Source organism: Anomalospiza imberbis, chromosome 8 (assembly GCF_031753505.1).
Source record: "Anomalospiza imberbis isolate Cuckoo-Finch-1a 21T00152 chromosome 8, ASM3175350v1, whole genome shotgun sequence".
Classification (NCBI taxonomy): domain Eukaryota; kingdom Metazoa; phylum Chordata; class Aves; order Passeriformes; family Viduidae; genus Anomalospiza; species Anomalospiza imberbis.
Genome location: NC_089688.1, coordinates 9,441,469 through 9,465,862, shown reverse-complemented (window position 1 = coordinate 9,465,862; position 24,394 = coordinate 9,441,469). Strand labels below are relative to the sequence as shown.

At 41.6% G+C, this 24,394-nt stretch overlaps 1 protein-coding gene and 1 long non-coding RNA gene across 7 annotated transcripts in view; both read left to right on the top strand.

The window, feature by feature from the left end:
* The window catches only part of CDHR1 (cadherin related family member 1), a 341,860-nt gene that overhangs the window by 214,977 nt on the left and 102,489 nt on the right, over positions 1-24,394 (top strand). The window lies entirely within an intron of this gene.
* LOC137478560 (uncharacterized) overlaps positions 12,018-24,394 on the top strand; it is a 31,874-nt gene continuing 19,497 nt past the window's right edge. Inside the window, exon 1 of the long non-coding RNA XR_011001651.1 lies at positions 12,018-12,298. This is a non-coding gene — a long non-coding RNA (uncharacterized lncRNA). The remainder of the gene's footprint in view (positions 12,299-24,394) is intronic.

Genomic DNA, 24,394 nt, shown 5'->3' with positions numbered 1-24,394 from the left:
AATTGAAGTTCATATTTAAGAAGGGATTCTGTTTTCATATCTTCAAGTTCATTTGTAAGAATGACCATTTTAGGACAGCAATGCCCGTTACTTTAGTTCTATTCCATGCCTTATAATTTTTCTTAAAGTTTAATTTTGGAGTCAAGAAGTCTCTGGATGTAAGAATCTCTTCTTATAGAAACACACGTATTTATTTGCATGCAGAAAGATCAGAATATCTGAAAAACATAGCAGCAGTGTATATAGATGCTAGGAAAACAAAAGGAAACTTGCAAAATAGACCATGTGATCTGGTGGTTGATGTGAGGATAAGAAAAAAGGATAATGTCTTTTGAATGATTGTGTTAAGAATGAGTTTTAGGATTTTGTTTGGAATTAGTTTTGGAGGCTCTCCTTTTTGCTTCTAACTTGCCACAGAGCAGTACTAACTCTTTCTTCTGTATTTTTTTTTCCTGTCTGAAAGAGCAGAAAGAGGCACTTCTATTTATTTATAATCTCTTAAACTGAGATACATAGCCTGGTGTTCTTGGCAGATTGCATAAAAGACCCATCTATGAACCAATAAAGAAATGCTCCAGATTGATTAGACACTGGATAAGGCTTAGGCTGAGGAGAGCTGGCCCAAATCCATTTTAAGTTAGGTACAGGTCTGAGTTATGCTTCATCCCTGCCTGCCTTTTCCTGCCTTCAGCTGCAGTTCATTGAAGCTGTTGTCTAGGATACAGGCAGGCTTAGTTTATTCAGCCCATGGTTTAAATGCAGAAAGAAGGATAGTTTGGGGGCTGATGCAAACATCCATGTGACATTTGACAAATGACTTACCAGAGCTGGTTTCATCTTTCATGTGGGAAGGTGCATGTACTTAGGAGGGACCTTGGAAGTACAGTGACAGAGAGCACAACAGGTAAAAGAGAGAGAAACAGACAACATCCTGATGTCTGCACCCTACAACTACATCCTTCTGGGTTTCGTCTTGGTGCTGCCCAGCTGACAGTGGGGATCAAATCTTCCACTTTATTTGCTTATTTCACTCAAGTTTAAAACTTCCTACCATCCTGGATAGTCCTAGGGACCTGAGAAGCTCCAGACAGCCTCCAGGGACCATCCCAAGCTGCAGGACACGAGCATCTGTGTCTGTGGCCATCCCTCATGACTGGGTGAGAATCTGAAAGCCACATTCTGTATGCTGTGTCACCAGTGACAGCTTTCCTTGGCTGTAATAGCACAGCCAGCACGTGAGGAAGAGGAAGGGTAATGTTGCTCTGCTCACGGGCTCTCCTTGCTAGGTAATTATGGTGAGGAAGCAGGAGCCCACCATTTTCTGCTTGCTTCTGTCAAGGAGGATCATGGAGCTTCTGCTATGACCACTTCCATTAGGGAGAACCTTCATTTGAGGAAATGGAATCTCCTGTGTCACAAAACATCATAAAATTAATACATGTTATTATTTAAATTTTTAATAATTTTATATTGAAAAGGATTTAAAATAATTTTTATTAAATTATGCAGGTGATTGATTTGGAGATATGGGATTTTCCAAAAAGTTGGCGAGTTCAGGCTAATATGGAGGGGCTTGTGCAAGTCAGCCTTTCCCTTCCTCCAATGAGGAGTTTTCGATGGCATGCTAAACAAACTTCCAAGCGAAGCAATTAGCCAATGTCTCTGGAAAGCAGTGCTCTGCCTCTCAAGAATGAGCACACAGGAAGGGTCTGGTAAGACTTGCTGAGCAACAGAGCTTTAATCAACATCCTGCACAGAAGAAACTGCAGGGAAAACTATATTATTTTGCTTCATTTCTCTAAAGATAAGCAGGAGGAAAAAAAAAAAAAAAAAGAACAACAAATCCCCAATAATCACAGCTCATAAATTCTTCATCATGTGAACAGTCCTTAGGTAGATACATCCACCATGGGAGGTGTGTGACAGCTTCTAGGCACAAACTGCTGCCCTCTGTGTGGCCTACAAATTGCTGTGTACACTAGCAAACACTTTGCTGATGGGCTGGGCTGTTTAACAGGAAAGAGCTCTTGACTGAAAACAGGCCATTTTTCTCCTTCAAAGCAGATGTATTTTCTCATCACCACCTTCCAGAGTAATTCAGTGATACTGTGTGCTGTGCCAGCGTCATTTTCCCTGGCTGTTTAATAACCATGCTCTGAACCAGAGCTGCAGAGTATCTCATTATTCTGCTCCAAAGGTAGGAGAGGAAGGGTAGATGTGAAGAAAAACATCTGTTTCTGAGCATGTCATAAGTGAGGTTATGCTGCCAGCTGCAGTATGGTATCTGAGATACTGCAGTCAGTATCCCTGCAGCAGCTGTAGGAGAGGAATGAAATGAGAGGAAAGAAAAATCAACATGGAAAAACATTATTGATTTCTTTTCTGCAGCACTGAGTTTAACCTGAGTTTAATATTACTTGAATTTAAAATATTTGGGAGCTGCTGCTCGCTAATCCATCTGCAGAGCCAGACGAAAGCTCCTATTCGTTATCTCTGGAGGATTTGCAAAATCAGAAAGAGTTAATGCTGGAGAAGGCTCTCCTGACGTTCCCCAGTGCCTCAGAAAGGAGACCTGTTCACTCACGTGTCCATGAGGGAATCAGACCATTTTGAAATGTTATGAAAGCAGCATCCAAGGTGAGCTTCACTGCTGAGAGAAATGTCCTTCAGAGCAGCACAGGTGCCTAAAGCACAGGGAAGAGAACTGTGGAACATAACACCCTGCAAAGACACGTGAGCTGTGGATCAGCTTTCCCAGTATGAAACCTGCAGTCTGGGTTTGTTCTTCGCAGTGCTGCTGGCTCTGTCTGTCACAGTCTGGTCACCCAGGGCCAGAGGCGCAGAAGCAGCAGCTCAGAGAGGCCGTGGGGTGAAGGCTGGAGGGGTGGCACTGCCATCAGCTGGCACTGCTGATGTGCCCTGGCAGGGACCAACCAATCCTGAGGCAGAGAGAATCAACAGGCGCTGCTGAAATGTTTGGCTTTTGCCTTTTTGCCTCTCATTTCTCACAGTTTTCTTCAGGGCATAGGTCTGGCCTTAATCTGCTCGCTGGAAAGTCCAGGGAAGTGCTTGGACATGACACCAGGTCTTTCAAGCTTCTCAACATAAATTGCACTAATTTAAAATAAATTTCTAATGGGAATATTTGACATAAAATTTTTCAGCTGGCAGAGTGTTACCCACCACATGCTATGTCTTTCTTTCTGGAAACTAGTACCACAGGAGAGCCTGAAAATTACTTTCTTGTAATGGGACTGCCTTCTTTTCACTAGGTTTGTATTGATTTTTCTATCATTTTCAGCCATGAGTTAGAGGACATTTCAATCCTGCCACTCCAGCAACTGAAAAGGTAAAGCCTTCTGCCTGTGGTACTGCAATGACTATTTCAGCATGGCTAGAGTTAGTTGAAAAATTGTATTTCAAAGGTGTTTTTAGGATGACTTTAGTTTTTAGCTCTCTCTTTAAAAACAAACAAAATATTAAAAAATATATAAAGTAATATAAAGGATGACTAGGGAAAATGTGGACACTCTCTGGAAGGAAATGGGAGACCTGGTTTCCCAGGATATAAAGTCATATGAGGTCCTCAAGGACTTTTTCTCCCTCAGTCTTCACTGGCCATGAAGTTCAACAAGGCCAGGACAAGGTCCTTCTCCTTGGTCAGGGCAATCCCAAGCACAAATACAGGCTGGATGGAGAAGGGGTTGAGAGCAGCCCTGAGGAGAAGGTCTTGGGAGTGTTGGTTGACAAGAAGCACCTGGCAGTGTTTGCAGTCCATAAAGCCAGCTATGTCTGGGGCTGTATTCAAAGCACTGAGGGCAGCAGCTTGAAGGAGGTCATTCTTCCCCCCACTCTGTTCTGGTGAGCCCCCACCTGGAGTACTTCACTGAGATCTGGGGTCCCCAGCATAAGAAGGATGTGGACCTGTTGGAAAGAGGCCAGAGGAGACCACAGAGATGGCCAGAGGGATGGGGCACCTCTCCCATGGAAATGAGCTGAAAAAGTAGGTGTTACTCAGCCTGGAGAAGAGAAAGCTCCAGGGAGACTTTGGAGAAGCCTTGCAGCACCTAAAGGTAACCAACAAGATGAGAGAGACTTTTTACAAGGACATGTAGTGATAGGACAAGAGTTAACAGCATTAAACTGAAGGAGGGCAGTTTTAGATCAGATATGAGGGAGAAATTCTTCACTGTGTGGGTGGTGAGGCACTGGAACAGGTTGCCCAGAGAAGCTGTGGATGCTCCATCCCTGGGAGAGTTCAAGGCCAGGCTGGATGGAGCTTTGAGCAGCCTGGTCTAGTGGGAGGTGTCCCTGCCTTTGGCAGAGGGGTTGGAACTAGGTTGGTCCCTTCCAAATCAAGCTATTCTATGATTCTGTGACAGACACACCAGTGGCTTTCAGGCATGGAGCTGTACAGCACAGCAGCAGCACAGTGAGGACAGAACAAACCTAGCCAAAAAAAACACAAGGTCAGGGAAAACTTGATAGTGTTCAGCTTATGGATTTTTGACTTGAGGAAATTTTGTCATGAGATACATCATATTTTGGCTGCTAACATTTTAATCTTTTTTTTAACACCACAAAATATTTGAGGTAAGCATGAGCAGAAAATAAGCTAATAGGCATTTTAACCAGGTGTTTTAATGAGTAGTAAATTAAGGAATTAAAGAATCAAGAAGGAACCTTGCATTTTGGGATCACTGGTTCAGTCCCTACCAAGAGCAGCAACAACCCTGGGGTTTCTACTTGCTCTTTGCTTATTTCTCTGCATCTCACAGAGAAGGAGGAAAATATCTTTTTTTCCAGGTGCTTTTTCCCTCTGTCTTGCTAGCAGACTGTTGGGAGCCCAAGGACCTGGCTAGGGCTGGCCATTATTCCCACAGCTAAGTTAGGATATGGATAGGATAAGTTGCTCCTACACTGAAGCCTTCGTACCTGACTCCCTTCACAGCTGGTTTTTCTCCCTTCGTTTACTTACTTTCTTTAACAGCAAAAAAAAAAAAATAAAAGTTCCTTTCTATTGCTAAGACAGTAAGGTGGGTATGCAGTTGCTTAGTATAGCTGAGGCATTCAGGAGCATCACTCAGCAGATCCAAAACATTGGTACTTTCATAACACCTGTTAGAGTATTTAAGATGTAAAATCTTGCAGCAGATGAGATGAGCCTCTTTCAAAAGGTCTCTTTGTTTTTTAGAGCTTTTGGAAGGCTCCTGAGACATGAGCCCAGAAGGCTGCCCATTTAATAAATGAGAGACCAAATTTTGTTTAATATTGTCTGTTTCAGAGAAGATGCTCCTGGCAGATGCTGTTTATTGAAACAAAAGCTTGATGGGTTTTGCTAATGATGGTGTATCCTACAAAATATTTATGTTCTGGGAATACTCTGAGTTGTGATCTTTTGGTAGGAGTTTTTATTGATGGAGTCTAGTACCCCATTATGGCGAATTTATCCTTTCCTTAGAGTTATATATATAAAACCTTTTCTCTGTCATTAGTTTTCCTGTCTCCAAAATGAGAATTAGCATTGCAGGATATTGTGGTATGGGTGAAAAGATGAATCATTACTCTTTGGAAAGGTAATTAACCTCCAAAGGCATCTGCCAGAGAGCTGCCATTATACCATCAGCTGCACTCTGTTTCAGTTTTAGCCTTTCCCTGTCCTCCTCCAGCTCTCAGAGGTGCGTTGTTTATCAGCTCAGTTCGGTGCAAGCAGGAAGATGGATACCTTCAGCACAACCTGCAAGGAGCAGGGTGACAAATGCGGGGCTTTCAGCAGACTAACACCCTGTGCTTTGCTCTCTTGCCATCAGGATGCAGAGCAGAGCTGTGACCTTGGCAGTGCACCTGAGCAGGTGTTGGCAACATCCAGGGATGCTGATTAATTGTGCTGGCTCAGTGCAGGGAGGGCTGCTCGTTAATCCAAGCCTGTGTCAAGGAAAGAGGAGACCCTTAGGACAGGGCCCTTAGGCGAGCCCTGCTGGTCTGTGTCACGGAAAGACAGCTGTACAAAAGGCACATTGACTTTGTGGGAGAGGGAAGGGGGAAAAGCATCTCTCTCGCTGGCAGTTCAGGTTTGAATCCTGGTATGAGCGTACTGTAGCACTGAGAGAGAAATACTTAGCCTGTCTACAGGCACTTGTTTGCTAGTAAACAAGAAACACTGTTCCAAACAGAGATGATTAATGGCGACAGAAAAATTTAGGAACTGGGTGGAAAGCTTTATTCTGCCTTGATCACAACTACCCATTATGTCAGCAGGTTCTGATTTTTTCAGACTAATGGTAGGTGTACACTCATACAAACATGCAACTGTGTACTGATCTCACCCTCAAGGGACTGTGGATTTATCTCTAATGCTGTCAGATTTATTTATAAAAGATAAAGTACACTTACAAATGCTCCATTGTGCTCTGTTATTTGGAACAGATTGAAACCTGGTCCCAATGGATAAGGCAAAATGGAAGAGGGTTTTTAAGTCTCTGCCCTCCCAAACGAAGTGATTTTTAATTGAAGCCTTTGATGAGCTTCTACCAGCACGAAAAAAGGAAAAGACAGTGAGGATTTCATACAGAATTCCTGTCAAAGAATGTACATTTTGTCACAATGCTGGAGGAGTGCTCAACCTCGTGTGACACTGATAGCAATAACCAGTCTTTTGCTGCTGCTGCTGCTGCTGCTTCTGTTGCAATGCATGTTTTCCTATTAAGACAGTTTGGGTCTCTGTCAACCTTCAGTGACCAAATTGTAGTTTAACTTTTCTATAACAAAGAGCTAGAAAGATGGTGGAGATGATCAAGACGTATCTCAAATAGGAAAGACGCTCATGCTTCCTGGGTGTCTTGTCTTCCTGGATGCCCCCAATTTTTTCCTAGGCACTTCTTTGTGTTATTGCCTGCCTAGGTTTGTACATGCAGTCTCTAGTGCTGGAGAGAACGGTCTTGCTAGTTTAGGAAAGATTTCCAGAAACTTTGGAGGTTTTTCTCCCTCCTCTTATATGTCTGTTGCAGCATGTGTAGCCATATGCTGTGCCACAGCTGTACATGCCTTTGCCTTCCCCATCCATAATGTGGTTGGATTTTTGTTGCAGATGGGTATGTGAATATCTGTTTGTAGAAAAAGCGTGGCTTCTTGTACAAAAATCTCTGCCTTCATAAGAAGAACGTTGTTCTCAGCAGATAGTGAGCTCTCTTTAAACCTCAGCTCTTCAGTAAGAGCCAAATGCCACAGTGACAGAATTAAACTCACTTTAGTAAAAAGGCACTAGGAATGCATCTAAGCAGTGCTTGAAGCTTTCAGGTATGGGCAAGTGCTGCTGCATAAAAAACAGCAATTGTTTCAAATCTCTGTTAGTGATTTTTATTTCACTGTTTATATTACATTCAAAGCATGAAATGATGCTCCTCCTGAAGTGCAATTCTCATTTGAATCCATGAGTTCCAGCCTCTCCTAGTCAGTGGGAGTCTCTGCATTGATCTTGGCAGGCTCTTGCCAAGTGTAGGCAGAGAAGACTGATTTTGTCACCAGAATGATGAGCAAGCTGCACGCCCTCTTCTGTTATCAAGAGCTCAGCTCACGCAGGCATTCTCCTCAGGTTCTTGTTCTGTTCCAGGTAGTAATTAGATTTCACATGTACATCCTTACATCCCTATGCAATCCTTGCCTGGTAGGTAATGCTCTGTAAACAGCCGTCTTTTGCCAGAGCAGTGCTTTCCCAGATCTTTGAGCCTGAGAGTTTCTGCAGGGGAAGCATTTCCTCCCAACAAACTCTTTTGTATCTCTTGACAAGTGGCTCTACTAAAAGAATTGTGAATTTGTGTGGGTTGGTTTTTCTTTGCTGTCTCTGCTGCTTGAGGTATTCTCAGGAAGGTCAACTGACCTTTATCAAACCTTGGCCACTGGCAAGATGATATCCATAATGAATGTACTTCAAGCAGCTAGTGCTCCAGCATGAGTGGTTTAACATCTGACCCCTTCAGTACAAATAGTGCAAGACATAGAAGATACTTGACTCCTTTTCCTAGAGGAGAGCAAACTCCAACTGTGTACCAGATAGGGTGTGAAATATCATATACTTATGACCTAGCTAGAAGAATAATCCATCCAGTCCTTCACTTCGTTAAACATAACAGTTCTTGCAGCTTGTTTAGGTTTTTCACTATATGTGTGACCTGTACTGCTGTCTGGAAAGATGCAAAAGTTACTAATTTCCTGGTGTTGTTTCGGTTTCTTTTGATGTCACTTGCTCTACCCTCTAAAGGAGAAATACCTTAGTTAAATCATTAATATATGGAAGAGCAAAAAAGAAGGCAAATAACAGCCTTGAGGATGTAAAATGTACTTTTCACTTTCTGTGATACAGGACATAACATCACATGCTCCACATTGACCAGGGTTTCTAATAACACTCGCGTTGTGTTCCTCCATATCATGATGGAAATGTTTTCCCAGTTAAGCAGAGGTGAAACACCAAAGGCAGGGTGTGCACCGTGTGATGAGAGCTGACTGAAAGGTGCCAACATGGCCCCTTGAGCAAACACAGTGAGGTGGAGCATAAATGAAGTGCTTCCTCACTACTCTCACCTCTTTTAATCCATGGTTCTTTTCTTAAAATTAAGAAAATGGCCCATATTAAGCCAAGTATAATACAAACATGTTTACTGAAGTAACTCACTGTCAACCTTAGGGTTTTTCCCATATGAGCTGTCAGGCCAGCCAAACACAGAGCGTGCCACAGGGAAATGTTTTTGGGAAATCACTGTTCTTCCCTGTGTTTGAGGGAACAGAAATGGGAAGATCCCTTCTAAAAGGGAAAGGCTCCTGCATTGCCTTTATAATTTTTAAATTTGCCTGTGTTATGACATTTCACTGTCTTAGTAATAGCATGGTTTTCTGCTCATTGTGAGGGGTATTTATTGCACTCTCCCTGAGGTTTTCATGACTGATTGTCTCCTTGGGGAGAAACAGTTGAAGTTTTGAGGTGGATTAGGTTTCTAGTTTAGTGTCATCTAACACCTTTTAAAGGAATTATATCTTTCTCTTTGAGCACTGAAACTGGGATCTTATGAGGTATCATTTAGATAGGGAGAGACCATCCATGCCCACTCCAGTGTCTCTATTTTCTCATTTGTACAGTTCATCCAAATGTGCTTCTGTTTCATGCTATATTCATAAGTGACCTAAAATTTACTTGGGCTTTTGCTGTTGCACATTGTTACCAAGTTTTATGGCAGAAAGAGTAATCTGGATTGGTTGTTTGGGATTAAAACTGACTCCCCTTCCCCACTGCCTGGTTCAGCCAGTGCTTTGCAGCTCTCCTGCGACACTGGGTGGCACATGGGTTTCCTTCTCTCTGAGATCTGGAGGGCTGAATTCAAATCACTCTTTGTAGAATTTAACTTTCTTGAAAGCTGAAATAGTTGGACTACTCTGTGCAAAAGGTGTTGTTAAGTGATGTAATTTTTTAATAAGAAGATTAGTTCTGTAACTCCATTCTTGGGTTTCATTTGTACCCTGAAGCTGTGCAGCTGTTACACAGCTAAGTGCCCTGCCCAGAGCACAGGGACCAAGTCAGCCCATAAGCAGAGGCTATGGGTTTTCCCTGGGAAAAGGGAAGAGGGAAAGAGGGAAACAGTAATGCACCAGAAATGGGCACTCTGAAGAAGTAAATTTCTTCTTATTTCCTCACCCAGGTAGTACTCTGAGTTTTCTGAAGCACTGATTCTGCAAATAAACAAGGCTAAATGCTTTATGCAAGAGATAGAAATAACTGAGGTTAAAACTTACCAGGATACCTACACTTCTTTGACTAAAGACTAAGCACCAGCATCACAAATACGTGATTTTTTTGTGCTTTCTGCAAGGCAGCCATTTTTTCAAACACAGCAGGGAGGACAAAGCCAAACAGATTGTGCGGTAACAGCTATAGCTAATCAAAGAAACAGGAGAAAGTAGAATTTATTGAAGAAAAAGTCACAGCAAATATATCAGGAAAAGACCTACACATCCCCTACCAGGGGATGTACCTGCCCCAATGATTCCATGTGTATGTGATGTAGCTAACGCAGTTGCTAAAGGAAACTTCCATTTCAAAATCCTGATAGAAATCTGTGTGTTTCAGATTGGTTTGGATGAAAACCAAAGGTGCAAAGTGTTAGTTCTGTTCTGATAGGCCAAGTTAAGGTTTAAAACTCAAGCAGGTTTCAAAGGCATGTTCCTATCTGGGCCATTTGGGTTTTGGCTGCTTTAAGCCACTTAGTGTGTAAGGGGAGCAGGCTTGGCCCGTGCTCTGAGTCAGGTGGCAGCCGTGCAGTTGCATCAGCAGAACACCTAAATTAGGATAATATATCCAACTGAGTCTCCACACAGCATCCAGTGAGCTGCAAGAGTTTGCATGTGTTCACCTGCACAGGACTAGCTGAGCATGCTCTGATCTCCTTTTGAATGACAGTCATCTTTGCAGTATCAGAGAAATCTCCACCTCTGTTAAAGCACAAGCTACTGTCTGTTCTGCATTCTGGAAACAGAGGTTTGAGGTCTATGGAACTTAAACCTCTACTAAATATTCTTATCTCAGCAGTATTTGCTGGGATTTTGGTGTTGGGGCAAGTTTGTTCTGGAGACTTGTTAGTTTTGTTTTGTTTTTTTTTTTTTTTTGCTTAGGAGTGAAGTGGTTCCTCATGTGAGGGCAAAATAACCCTTTTGGTAGGGATTTTACACTGACATTTGATCATTATGTGCAGGTAGATTTATTGTTGGATATAATTTTAAGGACAAATAGGCTTTGAAATACTCCCTTCCATGACCAGAGCATACACAAGAAAAGTAATAGTAATATTTCAAAGAGATAATTTGAAACACCTTCTTATACTCAGAAAATTATGATCATCTATTCCCTGTTCCTAATTCAGTACTCATCCTGATTTAGAGATTTTAATTTTACTTGTAATGTTATTACCAGTTCTTAAATTATAGAAGTCTATTTTTCTTCTGTACCGCTGATCTAGATAAATGCAAAATCAGAAGTTGCTTGAACTCATTTGAGATTAAATAAAAGAAAAATGAGAGAGAAGCTTGAGGAGGTGGAAGTTTTTCAGGATGTAATCGCATATTGCCTGAGCACTTAGATTTCAAGATGATACATAACTAAAAACACCAAAGACAGATGTATCTGGCATTATCTCACCCTCTGAATGCTTGGTAAAATTACAGAAAAACTGAAACAATAGAGAAAAGGGGGTTTTTCTTCTTTTTATACCTCTACCTGTGACAGTTACCCTTAAGAAAGCCTGTCACATCTTCTGATAAAAGGTCCATCTTCAGCTTTAAATGGGAACTATCTATGCTGAAGCAGAGGTTCAAAAGCACTTTCTATAAAGAGTCCCTCGGGAGCTTTTAGCTCCCTGCTAACACAAGAAGAAGAAAAGTCATCTCCTGAGTCAGGCTGTCCTTGTCAGAGGAGGTGTGGGGAGCCTGAGCTGGCTCCATGCCATGCTGGCCCCTGGCAAGGCACTGCCACCTAGCCCAGGTGGGCACCCGGGCACGTCGGTTCAGTGGCGCTCACGGGGGAGCTCCCAGCCCTTCTGCACTCACAGAAATCATTCCAGCCTGGGACGAGTCAGGCACAAGCTCCTCTTCTCTCCCTGAAAGTCTGAGGCAATGCTGTGGAAGTAAATGAAGCTGCACTCTGCTCTCACAAGCAGTTTTAGGAATATGTCAGATAAATGTACAGGGCTCCGAACAAAAGAAGCGAGAATTAAGGCCAGCTCCTCACCAGGTGTAGCATGGTGCAATGCCTTGCACTCTCAGGGAACTGTGACCATTTAGTCCATGTGAGGATCTGTCCCCAAGCCTGCTGTGAGCAGACAGACATCCGTCCCTGACCTCTGCAGGAGCAGGTGCAGGAGTTTGGACGAGAGGGAAGCCTGTAATGAGCCCTGACTGTCCTTCTCTGGCCCCTCCTTTTAGCACAGACTGTTATCCAGGACATTTGCTTGCAGAAAATGCTTTTTGTTTGGTAGAGCAAACTCCCTGAATGCTGCTGAAGGACACTGTTTTTCTCTACCACACATGCACTGTGTCCAGTAGAAATTGATTTAAAAACAAACAAACAGAAAAAACCTATCCTGGGAGCCATCCAGGGTGAATTTACTGAATCGTTCATGTGGGAGGGAATGCAAAGGTCTGCATCCTGCTGGTTACTTTTCTGCAGCACAGGAGAAAGGCAGTGATGGACAGAGGCATGTGTGTGAGCAGGAGGAAGCAAGGATCTCTGTGTGGCTGCAGGATATGAGGAGAAACAGTGAGTAGCAAGAACCTCTCCTTTGAGACAGAAATACTTTAAAACGATTCTCTGAAAGGGGATGCCTAGTATAGACTTGGTGAGGGAGGGTGTGGGAAATAAAAAAAAACCTTTCAACAATAGAGCTACTGCAGTGGTGAGCTCGGTGGTGCCACCCAGAGTACCTTTTTGCATAATATATGATGCTCAGTGTGGGTCTGGAAACTGGGAAGATTAAAGCAGATGATCTTTCTGCATGCAAAGTAGCCAGAGACAGCATGATGGATTATTACTGAATACATTTCTGGCCATGCATAATTGTGTTCTGATCTTCCTTATTGAAGTTCTACCACCATCTCTCTGCCAGACTGTCACTTAACTCATTAAGAGCCAAAAACACTCTTTACTTCTCAATGTTGTGACCATAGCTCTCTCTGGGGTCACTTGCATTTGAAGTAGGTTACTGCCAGCTCCAGTAAAATATTAAAATGGCATCAAAACATCCAGAGCAGACCAGCAAGGTGAATCAGGTAACTGGCTGCATGTAAGGTCTGGAAAAAGAGTGTCTGTTCAGATTTTGGCAGGCATGAGCTTTGTTTAACACTTTGTGGTTATTTCTGAGCTGTCTGATGTCTGATTTGCACTGAGAATATTCATGCAAAACAACAGAGGGGGATTGTTCTGTCATTTACTTTCCTGTCATTTCTATTTGACCTTTATCAGAAAAATATTGTGCAGTGTACTTACTGAATAAGGGTTAAATAATCCTTAACAAGTAGTGGTGAACAGTACAGAAGAAAAATCCTCTCTTGCTTACAAATGAAAAACAAAGTCAAAATAAGGTGGCCGTGTGTACTGGGAGTTTCAGAGCCCTGAGATCCAACTGCTGAGGGACAGGCAGGTGGTCTTGGTCTGCACAGCTGAGCTGCAGCTCTCCTGGGGACAAGACTTCTGGTGACGTGGTTTGTACTGCTGCCTTCTGCATTGCTTAGAAGAGCTTTATTGCAGGCTTGTCAGTGTGGATCATTACCTGCCTTTACATCTGTGGGGTGTCACCTACCTCAAATAATCTATCATTTATCCCATGCATTTAAACAACTTTTAATTGTACATGGTACCTATGAACACTTAGGTGCCTTTCACTTCTTAATAAATACAAGTGAGAAATGCAGAAACTGCCAGAAAATGTCCTCCTTCTTTCTTTTCTCTTCTCTTTGCTAACTCAGTAAAGAAAAGCTGGAAATTTAAGGAAAGATGATTTTAATCAAACTTATGTTCAGATTTTTTTTTCTCAGAAATAAATAGTGAGAGTTATTTTGAAACAAGGTTTAAAATGGAGACATTACTCCTTCACTCAAATCCCAGAAGCATTTTAACAGTCTTTATTTCAACACTTATTGGCAATTACTCGAGATATATATATATATATATATACACAGATAGATATAGATAAATATATATATAAGTATAGATAAACCCACAAGCAGTCTTCAATTTGCATTCAGTATTACTGCTGGTCCTTAATATCAGGCTGTTGCTAATTAAGTTGTAATGAACAAATGTGCATCATTTGCTTTCCAAGCTTTTTCGTCTAAAAATGTGAGATTTTTATGTTCATTATGACATTAATTCTCTACTTACATACTGTTACCGAGCCTTTTGGATATAACCTTCAAGAATATCGATGCTTTCTATTTTCAACATTTTAATTTCTAGCCTTAAAAAGAGGTGCCAACAGGTGAAAAGTGTACTTCAATGCCTTATTATGCTGCTCAGCTCCAACTCTAATACTATGAATATTTTTCATTTATTCAAAATTAAAGAATTTGTGCCATAAATATACCCCACGGTATTTTTATGTGATAAGTAAATGATACAAATAATACATTTTTCATTCTCAAAGACATAAATATGGTTTAATTTGGATCAGCACATAGCTAGTAGGGGTATATAATTTTTTTTGATGCTTCCATTTTTTCTTTTAAGATGTCTGGAACTGTCTCATTCCAATTTGCACAGGACTCAATACAAAATGACACGTTTATAGAAGACAACTGGTTGCCTCTAGACAGCAAAAGCTTGGTTTTTCCTGACCTCAAAATATTTGCTTGTCATGAGTTGCAGAGAAAGGAACCATTTGGCTCGGCTCTGGTTTTGGCTCTTATTTCTCCGAGCTGTGCAGCGAGGCACAGGGTTCCTCCCTGTCCCTCGAGGCACAGGGTTCCTCCTGTCCCTCTGTTGCACGGCAGTATGTTGGAGTTGCTGGAAATGTCATGGCATGAATTGTTGCCACGCTGAGCAGAGCCTGGCTGTGTGGCTCTGGTGCTGCTGAGCCCGACAGCGGGGCCCTGAGCAGTAACTGCGGGCAGATTCCATGGGACAGCTTCTCCACGGGTGCTCTTCAGTTTTGGCCAGTGCCAGGCCATGGTGTGCCAGGAGAGGCCACCCCCCGGTGCTTCCCTGCAGCCGCACCTTGCTCACCTTGCTAGCAAACACTAAGTTTGTTAGCTAACAAACACTCGCCTCGCTGAGGAGAGTCAGTCCAGTAAGCACAGCTCGCAAAAAGAAAATCTGCCTGCAGGATTAGTTGTCTCTTGTGAAATCAAGCACTTGTGATGGTTGTTCCTTTTAAAGCCAGTTCTCACCCCTAAAAGGATTTTGAGATGCAGTTTCTTGCCAGGCAGTCCTGTGTTCCCACTTGCAGACCAAATCTCAAGGGCAGGCACCAGAAATAACTCCATGATCCATGGCCTAAAGCATCCTGTACTGAATCCTGTTAAAAATACAGGATGTATGCAGCTTCTCTGTAGTTGCAGTTGTTTTCCTGCCTCTGGGTGACTCGTGGTCAGAAACTGAAGAGCAGTTTCTCTTTCAGGAGCTGTGCAGCCAGTTCCTGCAGCTGAGGGAAGCAGGGGAGGGATGGCAGCAAAACATAACTTAGTACATGTCAGGGTCCCCAAAGCCATGGGAAGGCCCTGATGTGCTCCAGGAGATCAGAAAGCCTAGAGAGAGATCAAAAGCCATGACAGCAATGTCAGTGTTGAGAGGACAAGAGAAGCATGAGGACAGCATGTGTGTTTCCATCTGAGAGGCTTCAGGACTTTGTGGCTCTCTTTCCATACTCTTTCCATCCCCTGCTAGGTGCATGTTTCCCCTAAATGGCACTAGAAAATTGCAAGCAAGAGCTTCAGACATGGGAAAAAAATTGGAAGCACAAACCTGTCCTGCAACCACACAGTATTTTTCTTTTTTTTTTTTTTTTTCTGATGGCAGCATCCTACTGTTGCCTTGCTGGGCAGGTTTCCCTTTGGAATTTGTGGGGTTTTCACTCTTGTCTGTCATCTACATCTTAGGCATAGTCCATTTTTCCTCTAGAGAATTTTTTAAGACAATGCACTGAGGAATTAGTTCATGCAAGTCATTTCTGAGCACAACCAAAAAGCCTTGAAAGTGATTAAATGTGTTTGTGTCATCTGTGAATGCATTGATATTTATCCCTATTATCCTTCACATTTTCAATTCAAACAGCACATAATTTATCAGCTCTGTTGTCAAATACTGCATGTAATTGTGTTAAGTAGAAAGTTTGGTGGGAGAGGGAAGAGTAGATGGGGGGAGATAACAATCCACTTTTTCCCAGGAGAATTGCAGAGCAGACTTTGCTTTGAATTTGGTGGCCATCTACTCTTTTCAAGTACTCCCGTGGCACATGTAAAAGTGGAGCAGCATATCAAATGTTAGAGTGTAGCTCAGCAGGGGCAACACAGGTAAATGTCTCACTGGAACGATGCAGAGCATGAGATTGGAAATGCTTCGAGGGTTTGCCAAGCTGAACAGTTGCATAGCAGCCCCTTGCTCACTGACATCACTCTGAAAACAAAGTCCCTTGGATACAAGATGCCAGTGCACTGCAGTGGTTTTCTTTCATTATCAATATTATGCTACTTTGAGCAGAATTTAGTTTAGTTCTTTTAGTCTCCTTCATGAAAACATGTATACGACACGGTTAACAGATGGCACCACTTAGACTGGGGATCAGCTGCAAAAGAGGCTGAAAAATCTACTGACATGCTTTAATTTCTGTAGGAAAACACACCTCTGTCTATGTTCCCTGGTTGTTCTGTATGCAACAGCTGTGGAGTCACAGCAGAAGACCTGATAGTCAGATCCCTTAATGTACTTTGCAGAGTTGCTAATTAAGACACACAGTTAGGGAGGACACCAATAAAATATGTCTATGAAATTAGCAAAGGGGACAACTTGTGGACAAGGGCCTCCACTTTATTCCCCACACTACGACTATTGCAGCCTGTGTGACAGCTGGTTCTTCTGTGGCTTCTCCCTTTCTCCATTTCTCGTCATGACCTCTGGTGTGTTGACAGAACAGTCCTTTGGAAAATGTTCTTGCTTATATCTTTGTCAAAGACGCATGGACAGATTCTCACCAAGATTTTTTGCATCTTGTAAGCCTAAAATATGACTCAGGAAACATGTAGATCTTCCTGCTAGCTGTTATCTTTCACTCTGGAGGAGCTGCAGTACAGGGAGCATGTTGGGAATGGACAGACGTCTTGATGGGTTTCCCTGGACCTGGTAAACCTGGTTAGGAGAGAGTCCTTCTGCAATTCTCTTTTTCCAGCACACTTAGAAAAGCACTGAGGAAGTACACTGTTGTTGGAGGGAACAGACTCAGTGCCTGCAGTATGGTGCAGGGTAGTAGGGAAAGAAATCCTTTTCCTTTCTCTTTTTTATTCTTTTGATTGTGAATGGAGATATGGAAATTGCAATAAAACTGTGTTCTCCCAAGGTGCTTTGCTCATAGGAAGAGGGAACATTGTGACCTGGAACCTCGGCACTTTAAGAACTTTACCATTAAGCCTAGTCTTTCAGTGGGATGTGTTTAAAAAGAGATTTCTTTGGTTTGGTTTGGTTTCCCCATGGAAAGGATGCTGCTCTGGTGCAGAGTAGTGCTGTGGTGTTACTCCATCGGTAGAAACTTGTAGGGCTTTGCCATTTCCCCTGTTGAATGCTGAATCTGTGCTGTGAACCTTAGCTGGCATTGCCTGCTTGAACAGGACAAAACAAGGCAACTACTGAGCTGTAGGGATGGGGAGGCACCAACTCCTACCAACCACAGAACCCTTCAGCCAGCAGGGCAGGGAAAAGCTTTTCCTGCTGTGATGAAACCATGCCCCATGCACTGACTGCACTGACTGTGAGTGAGAAGTTTTGTGCTGTAGCTTGAAAAAAAAAAGGGACATAGGATGTAGTCTGCTCTGGTGTGTCAGCCATTTGGAAGCATAAAACAGTGACAAGTGCCTGTCTTAGGCAGAAAGGGGTTGTGAGGGATTTGAGCAATAAGCGTTGTCAGACTGGTAGTTTGATGTCAGCCCTCACTGTGCCAGAAGAGCAGCTTGTCCCCTGTTAATAGATTAGCAGAAATTTCTGTGCCTCTCTAGCATATTAACAGCAGTTTGCCTCTGTTTTGCTACATAAATAGATTAAGCTTTAGCTGTGCTCCTATCAGAAAAAAATTTCTTTGCCTTTTTTCTTTTTTTTTTTGAATAATCATCAGATATTCTCATCAGTTTTGTCCTACAAGCAAAGCTTTGAAAAAACCCTGAAGAGCTGACTGAACAGTTGCTTTTCTTTCAGCATCTGTAGCTGTTTAATATTTTGCTTGTCTGTCTCTTCAGGTGCACAGGGGAGAGAGAGCTGCTCTCTCCAGTCTGTATCAAGACAAGCAGAACTTGATCATCTGGGGAGAGGATGAACTGCCACAGCAGTGCCAAAATTTCTGGCTCATGTTCTTGAGCTCTGCTGTTCATGTGTCAAAAACTGAAAATGTAACTGGGTGAATAATCCTCAGGCCATAAAATTCCTAAGTGTTTGGGTTTCAGCCAGGTCTTTAGTGGGGATTTTGTGAGTCCGATTTTAATTCTTCCTTCCACTTGACATGGGACTCATAATTTATGCAATTCTGGAGGTGTGGAACCAGGTAGTTCTTTTTACCATTGCTATTTTATTTATTAATTTATTTAAATGCTATGGTGACCTGTTACCCTTGTTATAAAATCAGAATTTTATAACTGTTTAAAGCAAACTGACATGTGAAGGAGTTTTATACATAGCTCTGGATGCTCACTACCACAAGCTAAATGGACTTATGTTTGTTGAAAAAAAAAAAATTCTGATACTGCTGTTGTAATATAAACACTGCTATGGTGAGGTCAGGCATCAATGACCTCAGTGACAGAGCTTTCTTTAAGCAGTTTTGCAAATAGCAACTGTTTCTTTCATGCACAAATTGCTTTTTGTGCTAAATTTCTGCTTAAGAGCCTCATCTAAAGTCAAATCACTACAATGCCACTACAGTACTTGTCTCACAAGCTGAATCCTTTGTTGGATTTAGTATCTCCTATAACTTTTAACCTAATACTTACCTCTTGGCAGACTCTTCAAGCATAGCCAGTAATGAATTCAAGACATATTTCATGCCTGAGCCAGGAATTTATTTATCTCACTTCTGTGGATCCACAGAGTGGAAAGACAGGGTACCAACGGCATGTCTCGTTGGCATGTACTGAGAATTCTGTTGAAATCATATCCCTAACTACTTTTAGACATTTGAATCCTGTGCAACAACTTATTCTCTAATTAGCTCAAAATATGTCTGACCTTCTGTGGTGAAACTATATTAGCATAAAATGAATCTTCCTTGGACAAGGGTGAAAGGAGTTAACTGTGCTTGGATCTTTTTCTTTTCTTTTTTTCTTTTTTTTTTTTTTTTTTCTTTTTCTTTTCTTGACAGACTTGCATACTTGGATTGAGGTTCTGGTGATGCTGTAGGCATTCTCTGTGATGTTGCAGAAATATATTAGTATTCATGACCTAACCTAGAATGTTATTAATGCTCTCCTGCACTCTGCTTACAGTGTGAACATGTAGACAACTGTCACTAATTCTCCAGAGCCAGTAACCCAGATTTAGTCTTGCAGAATTTGCTCTTATACATGGTAATAAAGCATAGGAATTATACCTGGCTGTGGTCATCTTAAGTATAAAAGCATTATCAGCTCTTGAAGTCTGAGCTACAAGTTATTTTCATGAAGTGGAAAAGGCTGCCTAATTTTATTTCTTCTTGTACAGAAAGGAGGAATAATAACAACAAAAGCTTTTGACAGTAGCAGGTGAAGTTTCTTGGAAATTTTTTTCACCTAAATCAGTGATTTCTCTGTAGTAATCAGTTGTTGCTCATTTGTTTGTTTTTTTTTCCTTTTTTATTATTATAAAAGTGTTAGTTTGGTGTGGTTTCTTTTTTTTTTTAATCACAGCTGTGTCAGCCCTGCTTCCACCCCCTCATTCTCTCAGCAGTGGATAAGAATTTGCTGCAATGCATTCTGATAGCCTTAGTGCTTGTCCTTTAAGTCAGTTCTGTGGTTAAACAGATACTTTGAAAAAGATGACAGAATCCAAAGAGGATGAAAAATCATCCCAGTTTTCCCTAGGGAAATAATATCCTTGATGTGGAGTCTGTGTTACTTAGTTTTACTCCTGTATAATTTTTGTGCTGTCTTATTTTTCCCCTTCTCAAAAAGACATAGGGATCTTGCCAGGCACATGAACTACAAAGGGCCCTAAAATTCATCTCCCTATGTGCCAAGAGAGCAGAGTAAAATACTGCAGCTTTCTGTGAGAGTCCATTTTGTACCACTGGATTACAAGAGAGTGTCACATAACATATATTTCTAGTTTTTGACCTAGAAAGACCGATGAATAATGTAAGATTGTCATAAAATGGAAAAATAGCTGAATATTTATTATTCAAAAGAAACAAATACTATTAATTTCTTCCTCTCTGGTTCCCTTTTCTTGACTAGCTCCCTAGCAATCACTTCTAAATTTCAAATTTGCATTTCTGCCAACTTGGCTTGCTATATAGAAACAAAGCTTTTCAATAATATATGTGCTGTGCCTGTTCTGAAAGCATATTTTGGCAAGGGCTTTTCTGACTCGAACTGGTATCCACTGTCAGAGATTACTTTTCCATTACTCTTTAATGTCAACGCACCCTGCGAGAGGCTGCTGTCCAAGGTTCTGCAGAGCAGTGCTGCACAGGCAACTGCTTCCTGCAGGAATTTTGGGGCTGTCAGGGAGCCGAAGAAGCAGCCCTGGAAATTCAAATCCTGCATGCAAAGAGCAGAGCTTCTCACTTGACTGTACTCCCAGTGAGGTTCAGAGCTGTTGCTCCTCGGGGACTTTTGGGGGTTCATGAACTTGCTACATCCCAGAGAAGCTCAGTGCGAAAGGTCTCTGCTGCTGCTGATCACCCCTAAGGGCAGGGCTGGACACTGAGGGCTGTTAGGACCTACATCAAGGAACTTTCAATTTCCAACACTCCACGGCGACGGTTTTTAAAGAAACAACGGGTTCCTACTGATTTCTGCCAAGCCAAAGCCAGACTGTGGGACAAAACTATTGGTAGTGAGAAATCAGTAACTAGGGCATCCCCACTTCACTTCTACAGGGAGCATATCCTGAGATGTAAGTACCAGGGGGAGGTTCTTAATATTTTCTCTGATCTGCTGAATCACAGAAGATGGACATGACAGGGCTTTCTTGGGCTTTCTTGCACTTTCTTGGGTTTAGGTAATCTGAAATTATGATGCTGATACTTTTTTTAGAATTACTAGTTCTTACTAGAATGAATACAAACTGTCCCTGGATTTAGTCCACCCTTAAAAGCTTATCATTCACATGTTGTGAATGTGCTTTAGGATACAATTACTGAATCACTTATGCTTAAAAATAGAACCATAAAGTGGCCTGGGTATTGGTCATGGGTATGAAACTGTAAAAACCTATTTTAGAAAGTGTTTTTGCCACAACATAAAATTAAGTTCCTCTGTATATTGATATTTGTGCCTATGTAATTATATTAATAATTTTATAGAAAGACATGTCATAGGGTGAGTGCTTTTTAGGAATTTGATACTAAAAGACACGATAGACTACACTTTGTTAAAAGTAAAACAATAATTGAAATCTGTTCTTCCTACAATTCTCATGGCTTTGTTCCTGAAAGCCAACCAAAGTTAAGAATTGCTGGGGCATGAAAAGCTGGCAGTTAAAATGTTTTTTTTTCTTCTATTATAGAGAAATACATGTGAAAGAGAAACTTCAGAAGGATTAGGGTGTTTTTTAATAAATCTTACTTCAGAATGAACATTCTTCCTTATTTTGAGGTTTGGGAAGGGTTTTTTCCCAGTTAGATTGTTTTTTCTCGTTTGTGACACTGACTGTGTACTAACACAAACTGATGATATGCCAAATGGCATGTTTTTATTTATAAAGCATTGGTAAAATACTTCCATTTTAGATATTTTTTTCTTTGTTCAGTGGCAAAACAGCTTTAGTTTTCATAAGATAGAATTGCAAAAAACTTTCAGTATTTTTCCATAAAGTGATATAAGCTGCATCACAAAACAGCGTTCCACTGAAAATTTAGAAAAAGTGGTGAAAAGCAGTGCAATGTTTCAACTTCAGATTAAAACCCAGCATTTTTATCATTAGGAAAATAACAGTAAAAATGTATGACCACCATCAATTCCCAGAATCAGCAATCACTGTAGGTAGTTTTTTTATTTTCTGCTCCCTTACTCTATCAAATTGTTGCATTTGAATATTTAGCTCAGCTCCTTTGATCTCCTTCCTCTATTCAGCTCACGTTTCTGTCTGTACTTCCTCATGTTGATACATAATGAGGAATTATTTATAGATAATCGAATCTCTCTCAGTTTTGTAGCCACTGTGAGCCTGCTATATTGCATGCATTTGTTGATAAACTACAATGTGATTTATTTCAATGCACCTAAAGCCATTTTCTAAATGCAATTAATTTACAAAAAGATGTTCACCTGCGTTGCAGAATTGTTCTTCTCAGGTACTGTTCTCATTTTGACAAGCTTGAACAACAAAACCAAAGCTAAGAAGCAGCTGTAGCAGCCCCTCCATTGTGACCATCCCTGGGAAATACCAGTGGTTCAGGATTTTAGGGTTCTGTTTTAGCTCCTCCACTGACATGCTCTTGTTTCATGCCTTCCTCACAACTCCTTCGTTTCTCCATCTTGTCACCAGATTTTTGGATAGTATTTACAATATACTTGGTGCATTCTCAGTTGCAAGACTGTGTCTATGATCTGTAGGCAATAAAATGGGAAAAGCTTATGCTTATGCACATTTGTGGAGCAAGATGGTATGGCTGGAACATGTACAAAGCACACATGGAAGAATTAGACAAGTGTTTGGGAAACCAAATGCAGCAAAAATTAATTTTGATCTCCTGCTTGTTTTCCTAAGCACACTGGCATCTATCTTTACAGTAATGTTGGCCCCACTGGCAGAGGATTCTCCTGTTACTATACTGCAGTGAGTTTCCTGCTCATCCCAGCTGTCACATTGCTGAAGTGTCCTGGGATATGAAGCTGTCAGCTTGCTGTGTGGAGCCAGACCCATGTCAAGCAGCTGCCACCCCATATTCATAACCTATCTTGAATCAGTCTGAAGGCTGCTTGCCAAAAGGGACACTCAGAAAGTCCTTAAATACACAGCTTTTCTTATCTAAAAAGGAGTTCTTGTGACTTATAGGTATCACCCCAGTAGGTGCATATTTAAGGGCCTTTTTTTTTCCCTTCTTCTAACATATCTCAAGTTTGCAGCAAAATCTGTATTTCACCAGGCATGCATATACCCAGTGCACATCCAATCTTTGACCGTCTGGGTGGATGCTGTTAACATTATTTATACATTACCAGACATGGCCTGGAAGCAGCAAGATAAAAGCTGTATTTTATGAGTGCTCCCAAAAGCACAACCCTCAGTTGCATAATTACCTGTGGCATCTGCTGGGATTACGAAGTGTGATGCTGCTGGCATCTACGTGTGTTACGAAGCGGTGGGAGCGATTAATTTGCACACAACTACTACTCTGGTTTTCCCTCATTTGTCAACTGACCACAGCATGCTCAACAGCCTCTTCCTCATCTAGAGAAGGACATTATGCCTGCTTTCTTCTGCAGCCAGGCACACAATAAGCACTCTGTTGGGAAGGCAGGGGAGGGAGGTGGAGGTGTCCCACACCACGTGTCTGTGAGTGCATGAAGATAACAAGGGTAAGAAAGACTGCACAGCAACACTTGATATGTGCCTGTGTAAGCAAGAGAGAGGTAGAAACAGGTTTAATGCATGCTGCAGGCTTCCTGTTGGCCTCCTGCAGTACTAGGAAGAATTGTATCTCTTTAATCAAGCACATAACTCTAATTAATAATGAGGAAGGCCATCCTGCCTAATTAGGGTTTCCCTGCTGACCCTGCAGGATGTTACTTATGAACCTCATCAAATCTGCATTCATTCATTCAACAAAACATTGTTCATTATTAACTTTTATTTTTGCCTAATGCTTCAGCTGTCTGCCTTTTCTTCCCAATACCATCTTTTCTTGCCCCTCTCCATAAATGTAATGCTAGCCAACACCTATTTCTTCCACCCTTTTAAAGAAAGCATTAGTCCAAACAAATTCACTTAGTAAGAATGCATTTGCATTTTTACAGTGGACAGGAGAACAAGAGATGCATTTGAGAAGAAGAAATGCTTTCTGACAGTGAGGACAATGAAGTAGACTTATTTAGGTAGGTGGTCTCACCAGGAGTAAAAGGCTTTAAGAATAGTTTAGATTATTTTTCACCAGAAGTGCTATAAGGTGTAGTTTAATCTGTTTGGGGCAGGAACTTAAACCTGGTGATCATTCAAGATCCCTTGCATCATCATTATTCTTCAATTAATCTGGCACAATAAATTCTGCAAGTTCAACTCATTGCCTGCCACTGTATGAGTTTTTTGGGGTTGGGGGTCATAAATATTAATAAAGTAATTAATAAAGCTGATTAAATTTTTAGTGACACTTTTAGGTACCTCCAGGCATGAGATGAGGTACTAAGTTGGACCTTAGCTTAAAAACATAGTTCTGCATCTCTGAGAGCCCTTCAGCCATCAGGGTATTCCATGCCTGAGCTTTCATGGCTCCTGGTAAGGAGCTGTTTCAGTGGGGCTTTGCAATGG